The 17600-nt window shown below is 33.0% G+C and overlaps 1 long non-coding RNA gene across 3 annotated transcripts in view; it reads right to left on the bottom strand.

Annotated features, from left to right (window-relative positions):
* Positions 1 to 2656: 2656 nt before the first annotated feature.
* LOC144380151 (uncharacterized) overlaps positions 2657 to 17600 on the bottom strand; it is a 691469-nt gene continuing 676525 nt past the window's right edge. For all 3 annotated transcript variants that reach the window (XR_013443970.1, XR_013443972.1, XR_013443971.1), the window contains exon 5: positions 2657 to 3919. This is a non-coding gene — a long non-coding RNA (uncharacterized LOC144380151). The remainder of the gene's footprint in view (positions 3920 to 17600) is intronic.

Here is a 17600-nt window from a genome sequence, read left to right on the forward strand (position 1 = left end):
GAAGCTAAGGTTTTCCTGTCCTAGGTCACACTGTTTGAGCTGACAAGCTCCTTTTCCATAATGAATGTAAGAGTTTTGTTCCTGATGTGGCAATACTCTCCAGGGGTTTAGCAATTCAGAAATGAAACATTTTGATTTTTAAAATGGTTCAGGGACAAGCCGTATAGCAGAGCTAGAGGCAACCAGAAGCTGCTCAGGGAAAAAGCTTAGATGCTCTTTGGGAAGAAACCCTAGCTGCTACAATACTGGCTATAATGTCAAATTACCCCTTTACAACCTCAGTTTCCCACTCCTGAGAGAGTTCTATAAGACTCTGGAATAGCTACTACTTCTTGGCAGCTCTTCTAATGTTTAGCAGCTGCTGACTCTTCAACGGCATGTATGGCAATGACACGTACTCAAGAACCTACTGACCTCTGGACTTAGTATTATCCACTTACTTCTGAGAAAATTAAACTAACAGGAAGGAAACAGGTTCCTACCACCTTGGGAGATGCCATCGGAGGACAGGAAAATGGGAGGAGCTTCAAACCCCTGAGCATTCTGGGAGATTAATGGACCTTGGCAGTCATTCTCAAACTGACAAACAAAAACCGTTGTTATTTTCACATTATTCAAAGGCTTTTTCCCTTAAAAATCCCAGGAGTGTCTCCACAGTAGCACTTCACTAATCATGTAGAAAGCATGGGCATGTATGCAGAATAAATTCAGATATTAAGCTGAAGTAAATTCTCACTGAGGCACTTACAGAAGACAAGCCGCTTGTGGAGAATGCCAACAATGTTACAATGGAGAGCAAATATTACTTACCCTGTCTGAATGCTTTGGAGAGTAATGACGTTCAGAATATTTTATTTCTTTTATGTTGTCCCAGTTGCAAAAAGAAAATAGAATTCCCAGTATAGATCTCTTAAGTTTATACATATTAAATAGCACAAAAGGAAGGACATATATCAGTGTTGTGTAAAAACAATAATAAAATAGTCAAACCCTAGCTAAAGAGAAGAAATTTGTCAGGTTTATTGTGAGAGGTTTGTGGGAATTTAATGTTGACAAATATTCTAAGAAGATTTCCTCTAATTTCTAAACTCTTGTTCTTTAAATAAGTTCAAAGGCTCATTTAATAAGTGAGTGGAAATGGAAAAAGATTAAAAAGAGAATTTGGATGGGATAGAATTTAAAATTAAGCTAACTACGTACATTTATTTCTATCCTTTAAGGAAACAGGTTTTTGCTACAATATGAGAGATTTACCCTGAATTAAAAATAAAGTCCTAAAATATGGGTTGTCTAAAATAGATTCTTTTTTTTTTTTTAGAGAAGGGTAATAACAGGATGTGGCCTTTAAGACAATAATACATTCTAAAATGATAAAAAAAGAATTAACACAGCATTATAAATGTAAGGTGTAATAAAGCCTTCTTTGCCTCAAAAGTCAATAATTGGAGAAGAATCAGAAAAAAAAGCATCAAATATTAGATTTTAGTTTAAAAAAATATTTTCTAATATTCAGTAGATACTTTAAGGAGAAAAACTGTTAAGTCATTTGCCCTGATCCCATTCCCTTCCCTTTGAGGAATAACATATTCCTTGAGGCTACTGGAGAAACCAAAAACAAAGGCAGAGAAACAGTAGACTTAATGGTATCAGAATTTTAGAGGAGGGGTCTGCATTGTCTCTCCCTGGGAATAAGCTTCAGTGGAAATGGTGAAAGCTCCCAAAGAAGTGACTTCCAAAACAGACCCACATCTCAATCCCAGGTGAACACGGAGGAGATAGAGCCTTCCTTCAAACCGCCTGAGCTACCCAAGCTTGAGTTCAGCAGAGCAAGGAATGATACAGTGAGGATGTCAGAGACAAAGAGGGCCAAAGACAACTCCATCATTCTTCCTGCAGTCCCAGGTTGGCAAAGGGTTTAGAACTAACATTATATACTCCAAGCGTGTAAATTTATAAAATTAGAAAGAGAGAGAGAATTAGGAAATACTGTAGTAGTGAAAACAGATACAATGGGGGTATGGTAGCCTATAAAGGGATGATGAGGAATACAAATACCAGTATGGAGGGATGACCATGTTTGAAGATCTTATCCAGTCATGTGCCCAAAATACCACAATGCTACCCAAGCACCTAGATACTTCCTTAGGATTAAAAAAAAAAAAAATAGATAATAGGAATTCTAAATAGGCTGAGTTTATTTTTAAATTGACTAGAGAATCCTGATGTTATTGAAATCATTATATGACAAGGGAAAGCATTCTATTTTTGGACAAAATATGGGCTTGAAATTTTAAAAAAGATAAAAGCTTTATTTCTATGTAATTGAATTTATGACCTGAGAAACTTATCAGCACAATATAATGATAACCAACATTTATTAGAGAATTAACATTTACAGAATATGGCAAGTTCTAAAGTACTAATTTATGTTTTTAAAATAAGCCATAAGATGAGCATTATGATTATATCCATTTTACAGATAAACATGCTCAGAGAGAGTAAATAACTACCCCAGGCTACTAAATAGGTAGAGAAAGAAGGTTTTGAATTCAAGCTGTCTGACTCCAGACTCTGGATTTCTAAGCACCATGTGTTGTATTATTATAAATAAATTGATGCATTATGGACTAAAAACTAAATAAGATAAAATAACAAACATAACAGAGGTAAAATATGTAGTATGAATACAATACATACAGGGATTTATAATAAACTACGATATTTTGAAACCTTGTTTAGTTTTGTTTATATTTTTAATATTCCCGGAGCCTTAGAAATAGAAGACAAGGTGTCATTTCCTGAGTGTTCAGGGTACTTGTTTATTATCAGGTTTTGTTTCTCTAGTTTCATGACAGCAAGACCTTGAAATCAACTGGCTGTGGATGAATGATTGGGATGGGAAAGTCATGTATGAATCCTAGTTTTTGTTTTCTTTGTTGTTTTTTCAGATCCAGAACAGTTGAATAATAATTTTATTTACTGACGTAAAGAACTGTGAAAAAGTGATACCTTTGGGTAGAAGATGTTGATTCCCGTTTTTAAAAAAATAGCATGTGGGGTTCCTATAATATAGATGAATGGAATTATTCAGTCATAAATGAATGTAAAGTTCCATGTCATGAGCACACTATGAAGGCTGTCTTTCCACATGATCAGCTTTATTCAATCACAAAGCAAAGTTAAATCACAACTATAAAGCAGGTTCAGGATTCCAAACTCATATGACACTTCACCATGTGATTCAACGTGGCTTCTTACACAGCACACAGAGCAGGACAGAAGACAAGCCACACAACAAACAAGATGACAGAGGGTGCAGGAAGTTAAGGAACCAGACGCGAAGTCAGTCTGTGGACGCGCAGTTGAGATAAGGCCTCCGTCTGGTCCGGGTCAGGTCTCCGCACTTACTGCTTCTGACGTTCAAGCAGTGAAGGATCTCCGCTCTGTTCGGAGATGAATGGAGCAGAGCCTTTGGGGCCAGTTGCCTTTTTTAAGTGGTCAGACATAGAGGGGTCAGGTCTGAAGAGTCTGACAGTTTGCTGCCAAAATCCTTCCCTTTTTAAAGGGATTTAATCAGCTAGGGTCTCTGCAGACCTCCTCTGGTTCTGCTCACTATCAGTTCTGGGGGGTCAGCTGACGTTGGTCCCGGCGGTATCTCCTAGCTGCGGTCCCTTAACTGCTTGCGTCATTGCTTGACACGGGCTCCTGCTTGCCCTGAGAGACTCCATTTTGCTCTCTAAACTCCAAGTTCAGGAGAGCAAGGCATAGAGTTGAGAGCGAATAGGATGTTTGGAGAGAAATAGAGAGAGTGTAAAGCTGAGGGCTTAGGACAGAGTCACGGGAATACCGATACTGGAGGAGTGGGCGCATGAGGATAAGGGGCTCCCAGAGACTCAGAAGTGGGAACACAGGAGGGAAACTAGGAGAGAACAGAGGCAAAGAAGTCAAGGGAGTTTCAAGGACAGAGTAGTCTGTTTTGTTTGCAATATCTAGCAACCTGATCTCAGTAGTGTTGTCATTATTGACATGTGGTTCAATGGTGATTTTGTGAGAATAACTGAACTTTTGGGTGCAAATATGCAGACTATTGAGTTGGAAATGAAGAAATAGATATATAAATTTGGACAAAATCTAACCATTGTATATCTTAAAAGACCATGCTGTTTTGTGTATTATCCTGATTCTGAAATTTTAAACTTTGAGCATGAGATAACAAATTCATTTTCCAATGCTCCATGGGATCTCTGTTTTCCCTACTATTTGGAGAAAGAGGCTACTCTATAAAATTGTGTTCCAGATTCCCTTTATGTTTAGTTAAGAGCCTGAAAAACATGGGATTGGACATGGAACTGGTTGTTTGGTGAGTGTCTGAGCAATCTGTGGTTAGAGGTGACAATGATAGTAAATTTATATCATTAATGAAGAAAAATATTTCTGACTTTTTAAATTAAAAGCACCATTTCTCAAAAAATTCCTGTCTAGATGGCATATTATAATTTGATTAGTATACAAGAGTGATAGTAAATAGATTGTTAACAATTGTGTTTTATCTTCTAAGCTTTAAACCCTTCAATCAAAAGTATCTTGAATTGCCTATGAACACTTCTAGAGGTTCTTAAAAAATTTGGGGAAAAGTCAAATAGAAATAAATTCTGGGGATAAAATTTCTTGGTATATGATGCCTTTTACCATAGAAAAAAATAAAGAATACAAAATAAAATTCACTAGGTCTCTTTTCTGATCTCTATTTCCATTTTCCAACTTTCTTAATTTCACAATTCATTGAGAAAACAATCACATTCACTCTTGCATTTTGTATGGATCCTTCTGTCCATCACATTTTTCAGAAACCGTTAGAGGTCTAAGATACTCATATTTAGGAAAATAATTTTTATTCTGCATTTTAAGTGTCAATTTATTTATAAATGTTTAATTTTAATTTGAATTTCATCTCTTTCTCTAAGTAATATACCCTCTAGAAATGCCAATGAATTCAGTTAAAATAAGATAACACATTTTATAAAATAGTTCTTTGCTCTTTATTTAATCTTTCTAGGTTTTTATTTCTGTCATCTTAGGGTTCTGTGAACATGGAGGACACTTTTTTTTTTTTTTCCCCAACAGATGGAAAACAGATATTGAGGAGATTAAAGGACACATCTACTCTGGAATGCTGTTTCTCCAACAGAATATGTCTTTGGGTGTTTGCAGACGTCAAAGCATGCTCCAGTTAGGCTTCACAGTTTCACTTTGTTGAACTATTTTGAGATTGATTTTCACATGTTCTTATTTCTTTTTTCTAAAACTAATTCATACTATAAGAGTATCTTGGCCAATGTGAGACTTGTAGTGAACATTCTTTTTTTTTTTTTTTTTTTTCCCTGCCTGCTCTACATTCTCCCCACCTTATGCTATTACTAGCACTTTATTTTTTACTTCGGGGAAATATCTTTTCTCTTTTCCAGTTGAGTCTGCCTTTGCTATCAGGCATGAGGCCCCCTCCTTAGAATTAACTCCACCAGAGAATCTTGACTCCAGCCTGGCTATTTCTATTACCTCCTATGTCTGTGTTATTACTGAGCCATTAGTCATTAAATCCAGTTTGGTGTACGAAGAACCCTCTCCCCACTTTTATTCCTTCAGCTGGTTTGACATGTATTTATTTTTACTTGCAAACAGAAGATTTTTCACTGACTTAGAACTCAAATTTTCTGACCTCTAAGACCAACCATTTTACATTATACCTCTATGAGAATAGTATCTTTTTGCTATATTTTGCATGTATCCTCTCCTTGGCCTTATCTCCCTATTCTATTATTTTGAAGTTATATTCAGGCATTCATGTCTCCATCATATAGGCAGCTATATGCATAGTTTTCATTTAAAAAAAAAGTCATCTTGGTGTTTTTTTTTATTTCATCATTGTAAATCATCCCAAGGACCATTATTTTTTCATTGATAGAATTTTAATTATCATAACTTAAACCTTCTATAGTAGACATATCTTTATTTTTTTTTAGGATTTTAAAATGTACTTATATTTAAGCACTAAGGTTCATCCCCCAAATAAGATTCTAGATATCATAGAAAACATGGAAATTGAAGCCCTAGATTGTTAATGGGCCTCCCAGAAATGATCTCAAGTTCACCATTGTACATAGTGGTGTAGTGGACATGAAGACTTGAAACGAAGTTGTCATCAGGCTGCAGGGCCAGTTGGGGAGTAGATAAGGTTGACGACATATCTTTCTCTTAATTCTGCGCTTCAGTTTGCATTTTAAATATAATTTTTAAAATAGTACATATTGAACATCTGTATCATATACCTGAGGCCCAAGTATCTCTTGATATAACAATATTGCCTTTATTCTCTTTATTTTTTATAGATTTCAGTTGTAAACTATATACAAGGGAAGTTTTTATCAATATATATTTTAACAATATATATTTTGTCAATATATATTTAGCAAGCCAGATTTAATTACCTAGGCAAAGAATCGCCTCATAATAATTCCTGATGTGGGGTTTTCAATCTAGTCACAATCTTTCTAAGTGATCATCTGAAGACAACAAATGAAATACGGAATTATTTCATTTTGATTTATTTCCATAACTCAGAAGACAAATTATAGCCTGTGACACCAATGTATAACAAAAAACCCTAAGTTATTTCCTTAGCATATGTCTGAAAATTAATGGATACATAATCAGAAAAGCACTTACTTTTATGAAGGTCCTCTATAAGATATAGATTATAACTAGAAAAATGGACTTAAACTATATAAAGCTAAATTACTATAAGTCCCATTTCTTCTTCTTGGTTGCCCATCTATGAAGCAATCACTATGGCCTGGAGAAGTCAGGTTGCTCAGGTTTGAGTCAAATGCTCTAATTTTATAAACTACGTAGAAATCTAATTTAACAGAAAAAGATGTCTTGAGGAGAGGAATTAGCATGGTTTCCCAGATGGGTTTCAGGTACTAATAGCCCAAAGGAAAGTAAATATATTGGAAGGACCTAAACTATGCATGTCCACTACAAAAAGAGAATGAGAGGCTTCTGGTTAAATATAAATCATCTCTCTCCGTTCTCTTACCTTGGTTAATGGACTGCTTGCACAAAAAGACCCTGTCTCAAACCTGCCTTTATGGAACTCTCACAAAAACCACATGTATGTTGTACAGACACACAGTTCATGGTGAAAATATTTTTTTATTAATTCGTTGTCAATCCCTAAGATAAGAGCATATTTATGTCATCTTTCCTAAATTTACTTAACAGAAGAATCATTTAGACATGTGGCATCATTGCATAGGAATGTGCCTTTGCCTGAAAAATTCTTAACCATGCTCTTGAGCCTGAAATACTAGATCAGATATAAAGAGGATTGCACATTTCAAGAAATGGTATATTCCAAGCACTCATTTTTAAAAAAACTAACTCTGTTTATATGAAAAGTGACTCCAAATATCTTACATATGCCTTTATATAATATGTCCTTTATAAACAAACTTATACATACTACCCTCAAAAATATCTCAGTATTTATCTATTTCAGAGTACTGATATAACTGACTAGATCATTTAAACTAATCTTATGAAATAAAAGGGATCCATACATTTCAATTTTAGGGTGGAAAAAATATAGCCTGCAAGTCATTTTACCAAATAGAAACATGCAAAATCTTTATCCAGTCATAATAAAATTGCTCCTATTTACTGTTAACACTCCACAGGTTTTATAAGGTCAGCAAAAAGAGATCATTTCACAATAAAACCTGATGGCCAAAAGCATCTACCTTACTTAAACTAACATAAGACCTATTAAGCATAAATTTCTTATGAAATACAACACACACACACACTTTCCCCAGAAATTTCTTTAAACCAAGATATGATATGTTTTACACTTTATAATTAGACCTAAAATCCATCAGTTGCAACATTATTTATTGCTAATTTTCAACTTGTAAACCAGGACTTTTATCACTGCTCTTCCATCCTCTTAGTCTAATTTCTTATCCGAATAAAATAACCTATCAGTGCAAACTGGATGAGACATCTTACTATCTTTTGTGAAACCATCTCAAGAACCTTCTGTTCTCACAGTGCTAGTATAAGAATGGAAATCTAGTAAATTTGACAATATCATAATTGTAAAACCCTTCCTTCTCATGAGCCACACAGTCAATCCACAGCATGATTCCAAAGATAGTTAACATAAAGCAGACAGTAAAATCTTATGAGGTAGTATTTGTGAGAAAACAATCACTATTCAATTTAAATATATATATACTATTGATTCATAAATATTATATACAGTCATATAACAAACACATATCACATAAATGAATCATGAACATTCAGAGTATATTATATTTAGTCACATAGAAATGAAAAGACCAAAAACACATATTTATATGACTTAAATGATTTGAAAATAACTTTATTGGATAGCATTGCTATATAAATGCTAGTGTAAATGCTGACAAAACTGATAATCTTATTTCCTACATTCAAATTAAATATTACATATTCCCTCACAGTATAAATACTGAAAAAACGCAACACAAATGGTTCAAGAAAGAAGGCAAAAACTATTGTAAGTATTTCATTATGGGGAAATTTAATACAAAGGATAGGCTTCATACCAGGAAAGGGCTTAAGAGGGAACCCAGGCATTAGTAACAGCAGGAAGCTCCTATCATCCTAAGAGCTAGAGGAACAGCAGGAGGTACTAGAACACAAAATCAGGGCCATCTGATGAGAACCCGGACATGGCCTACCGTGTGCTACAGAGAGTAAAGACAGGTAACAGAGGACTTAGTTGTTTGTTTTTTTTTCCTCCCCTTCCTGTCTTACCCTCCACAAATGCCTTCTATTGGCCAGACCTATCCAGGAAATAGGTGCACTACATATGGAAGGGACTGTTATCTGTGATAGAAAGCAGAGTAGGAGAAAGTCAGCTGTATAGCAAACAAGCATAATAAGTGCCTATTTGTGAAAGAAAAAAAAAAAAGAATAATGAGCCATTTTTCAGTTATCAAAGAAAATCTGGGATTTGGACAAAATGATATAGCCCATTTTGAAGTGTTTTAAAGCCCAAATAATTTACATTCCTTATTGTAGTAATTTACTACTCAGCTAACTTTGTTAGGAGGCAGCGTATCTTGGGTCTGGGGAGCAACAAACTGTTGTATCAAAAATCTTAATTAGAAATTCATTTCCAAAAGTATTCCTATTTTGAAATCACTGTTCACTTATAACCAGATTCCATCCAATTGAAACATTGATTTTTCTACTTTTTCTTAAAGAAGAATGAAAATTTTCTCCTATCCATTTCTGTATAATGCAATACATACTTAGTCCACTGCAACAAATGAGCATGTTGAGAAAGGTAAGAATTACACATTCTTTAACAAAAAGCTATGAGGGGCACCTGGGTGGCTCAGTCCATTGTGTGACTGACTCTTGGTTTCGGCTCAGGTCATGATCTTATGGGTGGTGAGATCAAGCCCTGCGTGGGGCTCCACACTCAGCCGGGAGTCTTCTCGAAGATTCTCTCCCTCTGCTCCTTCCCCCACATGCGCTCTCTCTCCCTTTCTCTCTCTCCCTCCCACTAAAATAAATAGATAAATCTTTTTAAAAAGCTATGAAAATGGAATTTCAAAATTCAAAGACAATTACCATTTAGAAAAGCACTTCAAAAAGGAAAAACTTTTGTATAAATCAAACAATATATGTAGTATCTATATGTTGAAAACTGTAAGACATTAATAAAAAAATAAAAAAGATATAAATAAATGGTAAGATAAACAATGCTCATAGATTGGAAGACTAAATATTAAGATGTCAACTCTCTGCTCTTTGATTTATAGATTCAATGCAATCTTGACCAATATAACAGCAAGACTTTTTTTATAGATACAGATGATCTAATTTTAAAAAGTTATATGGAAAAGCAAAAAGACTAGAGTACCCAAGACAATTCTGAAAAAGAAAAACAGTGTCTGAGGTTTCATACTACCCAATTTCAAGACTATGAAGCTACAGTAATCAAGGGAGTATGGTATTCACAAAAGGGGAGACACTTATATCAGTGGAACAGAATAGAGAAGCCAGAAATGATCCTACCTAAAAATGTCAACTGATTTCTCATAAAGTTGCAAAGACAATGCAAGGAAGAATGTTTTCAACAGACAATATTGGAACAATTGGATTTCCATATGCTATAATAATGAACCATGACACATACCTCCTTTACACAAAAATAAACTTAAAATGGATCACAGATATAAAAGTAAAATGAAAAATTATAAAATATACTGAAAAACACATGAAATAAAATATTTGTGACCTTAGGTTTTATGAAGATAAATTGAACACTATAAAAAATTAAAAACTTTGCTTTGTGAAACTCAACTGTTAATAGAATAAAAGAGAAGCTAATAACTGGGAAAAATATTTGTAAATCATATATCTGACAAAGGACTTATATCTAGAACATTTAGGTTTCTCTTAAAATGGAACAATAAATATAAATAAAAATTGGACAAAAGATCTGAAACAGACACTCCACCAAAGAATGTATACAAATGCAAATAAATCTATGAAAAGTTTCTCTACATCATTTGTCATTAGAGAAACTGAATTAAAACAATGAGACACTACAACACATAGATTAAAATACATAATATTAAAATAACTAGCAATATCATTGTTTTGGCAAGAATGTAGAGCAACTGAACTCTCAATTAATGCAGGTGGTAATGAAAAAATGATGTAGCTACTTTGGAAAACAATTTGGCAGTTTCTTATAAAGTTAATCATGTACTTGCTTTATAAAGCAGCAAAGCAACTCCTAAATATTTACCCAACAAAAAATATATAAATCTGTATCCATACAAATCTGTGTATAAGTATTTGTAGCAGCTTGATTTATTATTGCTCAAATCTGTAAATAGCCCAAATCTAAATTGACTGGTGAATGGGTAGCCATATCCTGGTATATCCATAAAGTAGAAGAGCACATATTATTATATGTAAGAATGTACTACTGACATGTTCAGAATGAATCCCAGCTGCATTATGGTATGTGAATAAAACTCTGCTTTTATCCTGTATAATTTAATGTATCTAACTTTCTGGAAAAAAGCAAATAACAGGGTAGAAAACAGGTGAGTGATAAGTGGCTGGGAGGGGGTATGGGATTAATTTCCAGGAACATGGAGAAACTTTTTGGGGTGATGAATATAATCTACACATTGATTGTGATGATGACTATATGACTGTATACCTTTGTCAAAACTTAGTGAATGTTACTATTGGTGAATAAACTTCCAGTCACCTGACTAAAAATGGAGTAAAAATAAATAAAACTAAATTACCATGTATTGCCAAGGTGTTGAACTGGATCACTAATGCAGTGTTAGTGGGGATGTTAAATTTACAAATAGTAGTATGTATTATTTGATATTATCTATAAAAGTTGAACACAAGGATACCTATGAACCAGTAATTTCATGAGAAGGTAAGTAATCAACAGAAATGTATATACAAAAAAACATACACAAGTGAAACCCATGATACTACTATTTCCAATAGTCTTAAATTGGAAACAACTGAAATGTGTATCAGGAATAGAAAGGAGCATCTGTATTTTTGATAATATTTCTTTGCTTGGGTGCTCTCTCATGCATGTTTTTGCTTTGTTAAAATTCATCAAATTGAATTACAAGGCAATTCATGAATTCAACTACCATGTAAGTTTCTTATGGATTCTTACATCTTCATCCATGTTTTCCTAAGAACTAATACAGTCCGTGGTACCTAATGGATGCACAATACATTTTTGAATAGTGAATTAATGCCTGAATGAAATGAAAGAGGAAGGAAGGAAGGAAGGAAGGAAGGAAGGAAGGAAGGAAGGAAAGAAGGAAGGAAGGAAGGAAGGAAGAAGGAAGGAAGGAAAGAAGGAAGGAAAAGGAGAGAGGGAGGCAGGGAGGTTGGTTGGTTGGGAGGGAGGTTGGGAGGGAAAAAAAAAGAAGGAAGGAAGGACTTTCAGACCTGTCAGAGCATTTTAAAAATTTATTTTAAAACCATATTCAAAATTATATATTTATTTTAATAAAAACTTTTTCTGGTCTAGAATATACTCAGAATTAATTCTGGAGAATAACATTACTTTTCTAAAGTCAAACTGAATTACATTATTATAAATATTTCATTTCAACACACTGATTTACATTCCAATAAATCTTTGTATATGTTGCTGAAAACCTGAAATAGCTGGTAACTAGTTTTATATATATACCTATATTTCTTTAAACTTTAAGTTATTTATTCATTGCTTGGCTTTTGCTAGTACTTCATTCAAACATGATATCCAGATACTAAAATTTAATCTACTATATCATTTTCTATATGTAAAAATTATTTATGTCTGCATAGTTAATTTTGTTAATACAAACAGTGCTTTTTCCATCTATGTTGAATGCAATGAATTTTCTTTTCTGTAAGCAGTCCCAGTAAGTAACACTGGCATGGTGAAATTAACTTTTATAGAAATTAAAATTATTGATTGAATCTGAAGCTGCCGAGCAAGGATTCTGTTCAACTTTTATAAAAAGCAAAGGTAGGAATGGAAGTAAAGGTTGTTATGTAATATTTATAAAATGAAGATGAAAAAACTGTATTTTTGTGACCATCACTGTCCAAGAATAAGAGGAGTACTACTCATTTCTGCCATTATATCTGAATGCTATCTTGAAATGATATTATATCAGTACTTTTCTGTGATCTTTTGCGTCCTCCTGTGTTAAAATAATTGTGACAGGTGTAGAAATCTTCTAAAAAGCCTATAAATCAAGATTAGGACTCTGAATTTTATGTCCAAAAATCCTTCAGTTGCCTCTAATAAATCTTACGCTTTTTTGTCTTTTTAAGAATAAATCTCTATTTTTCTATTTAATCATTGGATGTGTTTGTATAAAGCAAATCATTTTATTTCATCCATTTTGCAAAGAGGGAAAAATAATAAAATGACAAATTTTTAATTAATAAGTTAATGAGTTCTCATTTTTTACTGATCAGTAACCAGTAATATTAGTAATTAGTAATATGGTTATTTTCCATCAAAATAAATGATATAGTATGAAAGCTAAAAGTAATGAGTTAGCCAAACCTGAAATTTACTATGTGTTTTCCTACTCTCAGCCTCTGATGTAATTTTATGGAAGGAATTATTTGTCATGTTAACTTTATTAACTATGGTATAATGCCAGATTTCTGTAAAATGGCCTTATATTTCTTCCTCCAATTTTTAAGATAGAAGTTCAGGAACTATTGATTTTTTCAGTTTTTCCATTCATTAAAAGTAATGTCATAGACACTTAATATTTAAATTTCCAATCCTGAAGTATTTACATTTTTAAATAAGTGATATAATTTTATACCTATGATCATATAAAATGTATAAATTATTTATTATATTTTAATATGACATCTACATTTAATAATTAAGAATTACTGCATGCAATTACTGCAAATAACCTTCAGCTACTCATGTTCTTGTCATAATCAACTTCTTTAATTTCCCCTTTGATGTTTCAAAAGAAGTGATAAACTTCCCAAATGGCATTAATGAGAGCAATAGAGGAGTGGTTTTATGTGTTCATGGAAAAAATTAGAAATAATTTACACTCTAGGGAAAAGGAAACATGCATAAGACAATGTGGACAATAACTATCACTGATGTATTAAGCTAATTTCACAATTATTATATTATCCTAATTATATAATTAAATATTGTGCCAATTACATAATTAAACTTATTCTAATTATATAATTGCACAATACCTTTGAAATACTTAAAAACAAGATGTTCATGGCATTCACATTTGTTTAGGTACTAGAGTATCATCTGAACCCTAAATCATAGAAAGGAGTCTTTTCATTTATAACCTTGAAAATATGTTTGGATATTAGGTAGAACATAGTGGTCCCTGAAAATGCATGTGTTTTCCTGTTATTTCCTAACTCCCTTGCACTTAGGCAGGGCCATGTGATTATTTCTGGTCAATAGTCAGTGAAAAGAAGTGTCATTTGTCACTCTGGGGGCAATGCATTGAAGACCTTCAACTTTCTCTTATCCTGTTCTGGTGACCTGGAACTACATTCTATAAAATGCAGCTACAGCCTGTGTCCTTCAGTGATGCCGGAGCAAATTCCCAGTCCTCAGACATGCCTGACTGTGTAAGAAATAAGCAATACCTGAAGAGTTATTGAGGATAAAACTACTGAGAATTTATGCATGTTATTGTTGCAGTATAACCTAATCTAATTTAAACAATATAAACCAAAATTAAAAAGTCAGTGACCTCCCCTACACACACACACACACACACACACACACTCCTTTTACTCTAGTTCTCCTGATAATCTATCAATAATCTTCTGAAATATTTATATGGGCTAGAAAAAATGGAATTCGGTACCTATGTTATAAGCTCTTCTACTGCTTTTTTTCCCTTCAGAATTATCTTAGGTTTCCTAAATTGTTGAGGTGTGGGATTGGGGTTATAATATTATGTGTATTATATATTCTTTTATAATTTGAATAAATGAAAGACTTGTGTTTCTGTTAATCTAACTGTGAAGTTAATAATTATTTAGCAGTCTATGGAACATGATTGAAATTCAGCACTAAATAGTTAAGAAAATGTATTTAATTGCTTTAACAATAGAGAAGAATAGAGTTAGATTTAGGGACTCATCAATGTTTTTCCACCTCTACTTGTTAGCACTGCATTTCTGTGTTGGCTTGCTTTTTACCAAGTGCTAAAGCTTTTCCAACTGAAAGGAGAGAGGTGGGTGGGGACCCAGTAGCGACACCAAAAAGAAATAAGGAAGAGAATTCTTGATATTCTAAGTAAGTCTGTGGGGGGGGGGGGGCGCGGGGGGGGGGTAATACGGAACACTAATTTTTAATAGGGATTTACTGCTTTTTTCTTGAGGGTAACTTGAATGATCTTAACAGGAACACGTTTTTAGTTTAGTTTAGTTTTTATTATTTATATATTCATGTGTTCAGATTTTCTAAGTTTTATCTCTTGACCTAGTTGAACAAAGTGAAAAGTATAATTGAATTGGTAAATAAAGTAAGGTCACTTCTTATGGGAATTTAGGGTTTTCCTGACTGATGCACTGTTCTGAATACATTTGAAAACTTCTGATGAAATATTCAAAGTCTAAAGAAACTACCCAGATTTTTTCTGAGGATTCAGAGGAATCTATCTCATTGAAATTGGAAATAATTGTTACCACCATAAATATATTCACAAGTGTTTTATATGTTTTTCTATACAAATATTTCATAAATTAGTCCAGTAATTACTACATCTAAAGTCTTCTTTTAACACTTTTCACTGACTCATATAGTAAAGCCAAACTGTCAGAGATTCTATAGGGAAATATTTGGTATTAATGTGAATATAAAAGTCAAGACTTTCTGATTGATACATAAGCATGCTGCTTGGAAAAGGAGCAAAAGAAAGCCATTCTGTTACTTAGGAACATTATTGACATCATTATCATGCATTTATTGCACCGTTTATCATGAGGGCAACTTTAAAGAAGTAATTCTGTAATTTAATGTATTAATTAGTCATCTGTGGTCCTTTTATCCTTTGTTTTCCATGTTTTTATTTCTAAAACTTGTTTTAGGAGCTCAAGGCCAGGTTGGCTAAACAAAATACATTTAAAAACAATGCTAAATCTTGGAGTTATACCTCAAAATGAAAGTAGACAAATATATACACAAATATCTTCAAGGTGTGAGAAAAATGTTGAGGTTGATAGTTTTTGCATTTGGACATCTAATTGTTCCAACAAAATTTATTGAAAAGACAATCCTTTCTTCGTGAAACTAAAATTGAACTTTTGTTAAAAATCAGTTGACTATATTTATGTAGATTTATTTTTGAGCTCTTCATTCTATTCCATTAATATTTTTGTCCTTTGCCAATACAACGCTGTCTTGATGATTGTAACATTATGATAATTGTGAAATCGATTCACAGGAGTCCTCCAAGTTTATTTTACATATTTAGAATCCTCTTGCTTAGTCTAGTTACCTTGCTTTTCCACACAATTTTGAACTAGCTTGTAAATATCCATATACATGATTTCTAGGTGTTGATTGAGAAAGCTTAATCGGTAGCTCTAAACGGAGAAATTAATATCGTAGCAAATCAAATCCTACAGTTAATATGGATATGTGACATTTAAAATTATGTAAGTACTTGCCTTACATTTTCATTTTTTATCATTGTTCTAGAGCCTAAAAATACAGGCTTGATTTTTGGTTGAGGCCACTCTTTGAGGATTCCATTATAAAAAGAAAAATTTAATACACAGATTGTGTCAATAGATTATTTTAGCCTTTCTACATGCCTAATTATGCCGCATAGTATGAACAGCTTTCATTTTTCCTTTCCAACATGCATTAATATTTCTAAAGAAAACTGATGATGAATATGCAATTTTTGCACAGTGTGTGTCAAAATTTACCATCAACCCTTGGTTCAGTGTGTCTTGTCAAGATGAAAAGCATAAATTACATATCTGCTCATGAACTATTAGGATTTCTTTAAAAAGTGATTAGTCACTTTTAATATTGATCCATCGCCTATTTCCTAACTTCTATTTTGTCTTGACCAAACCATAGTCAGGTTTCTCTCATGCCCACCGATCCCTGTATTCCAGGCTGGCAAGAACTGAAATAGGAATGTGCCCTCTTATGAGCTTAGCCCAAGAACTGACCATAGAGAGACATATTTCTTGCCAAAACATATGTGTTCTGCTTACTCTTTCTTTTTGTTCAGCTTCCCCTTATTTATTTCTTATCCATGAAAGACAAAAAAATTTTTTTTTAGTTTGAATTGTTACAATCATCAAGGCAATTACAGTTCCTGAATTAGGAGCATCATCCTATTCAATAGTCTTTCTGTATGAATTCCCACCTTATCTGGATTTGTTTTTATTTGACAAAATAGTTGTATCAATGACAATGGTGCATTACTCTATCACTTTCTTACCTAGGATTTTTCAAAAAGTGAGATTTTTAAACTGAATATAATCATTTTTTATTTCATCATTTAGCATTCACATACTAAGAAGTGCTGCCCATCTTTAATGTTCCAGTTCTATTAAAACCAGAACTTCAGAAAAATTTTAATGCCTCTACCTTTACATCATTATAATTAGAGATTCACAAAGAATATCAGTGAATTCCATTATTTTTATTTTCATTCAAAACATAGATGTAAGTAAATGGTTTGGAGGGTTTTTTTTGTTTTTGTTTTTTCAGTCAAAGATATGCTTGACATTATTTTAATGGCTATTTCAAATTCAGTTAAGTTTAGTTTGACAAGAAAGTATTTGTTTTGAGTGATAATCTACCATAGCATTTGATAGAGAACCATGCTGTGGTAAATAAAGACCATACTCAATTAAGAAATATGACTGAATCAAAATAAGATGAAATATTCTACAATATAAAACAGAAAATACAGTTGGCAAAATTCATCCACTTACCTGCT

Source organism: Halichoerus grypus, chromosome 14, assembly GCF_964656455.1.
Source record: "Halichoerus grypus chromosome 14, mHalGry1.hap1.1, whole genome shotgun sequence".
Taxonomy (NCBI): Eukaryota; Metazoa; Chordata; class Mammalia; order Carnivora; family Phocidae; genus Halichoerus; species Halichoerus grypus.